This window comes from Octodon degus, unplaced genomic scaffold (assembly GCF_000260255.1).
Source record: "Octodon degus isolate 3935 unplaced genomic scaffold, OctDeg1.0 scaffold00122, whole genome shotgun sequence".
Lineage (NCBI taxonomy): Eukaryota > Metazoa > Chordata > Mammalia > Rodentia > Octodontidae > Octodon > Octodon degus.
Window position 1 is genome coordinate 8191940 of NW_004524698.1, and position 1153 is coordinate 8193092.

The following is a 1153-nucleotide window of genomic DNA, read 5'->3' on the forward strand; positions in this document are numbered from 1 at the left end:
AAGATGACATCTCTTTACAGCCTGGATATGGTCACAGAAATCTTGAGGCTAGGGCAGAGAGACAAGGAAATAAGATAGTGGCAGACTCCATCTTTTTTTTTTTTTTTTGACAGGGGTGCTCACTGGATCGCTTGCTCCAGCTTTACTCATTTTTTTTTTATTTTTCAACAAATAATACACTGCATATATTCTTCTTAGTGGTTAATTGCTGTATAAGATGTGGACTTGTGATCGTATTTACAAACACCATTAGAACAAATCATTCTATTCATTAACAGAATGTAACTATATATCTATTACTGGGGATCAAACTCAGGACCCTATGCTTGTCAGGCAGGCACTTATGCAGCTAAGCTATATCCCCAGCCCTAAACATTTGAAATAAACTTGGAAAAAAAGAAACAAAGGGGCTGGGGAGATGGCTCAGTAGAATAAGCACTTGCCTGGCAAGCGCAAGGGCCTGAGTTCAATTCCTGATTCCACCCCCCCCCAAAAAAAAAAAAAAATACAGCCACCTGATGGGTAATATATTGTAGCTAATGAAGACATACTTCGAAGGATGACATAGGCAATTCCTAGAAAGGACAATCTTCCATGATATAAACCTATTTTATTTCCAGGTAGTAAGATTTTATGGGCAACTTTGTGTTCTCCAAATTTCACTATGAATCAAATTTACTTCTGGCACTATTTCTTTGGCCTCACTGCTCTTTAGCGCTGCCTTAATATGGACACTCCCTTAGCCTAGAAGCTCCTGTCCTCTGCACCCAGATTTAATTTGTTCTTCTCCAAGGAGCTACAGACTTACCAGCTGGCTTCTGTGAATGTGCAGAGTGAGACTGTCTGTCATTCTGTCTTACTGCTTCTGCTCCTCCTTGTTGCTAACCCTTCATGGGGGCGGGGGTTAATACTATAAGATACTGGAGAAGTATCCCTTTCCATCTTCGTTTTCCCAGCTTTGAGCTCATCCAAGGTACACAGCAAACTAATGATGAGTGAATGAATTTGGGCTCTCATGGTTTCCCACAACCATGGGTAGAGCCCTCCTGCAGACACATGGAGGGAGGAGAAGCAAAATACACCAGCACTCCATGGCCCTAGGATATAGACAGGCCTGAGCCCCTAGGTCCCTCTGTGTTATTCTTTTTTTAAA

General features: G+C 41.7%; 1 protein-coding gene across 9 annotated transcripts in view; it reads right to left on the reverse strand.

Annotated features, from left to right (window-relative positions):
• Window positions 1-1153, reverse strand: part of Mprip (myosin phosphatase Rho interacting protein) — a 155361-nt gene that overhangs the window by 79986 nt on the left and 74222 nt on the right. The gene's annotated exons all lie outside the window — the stretch shown is intronic.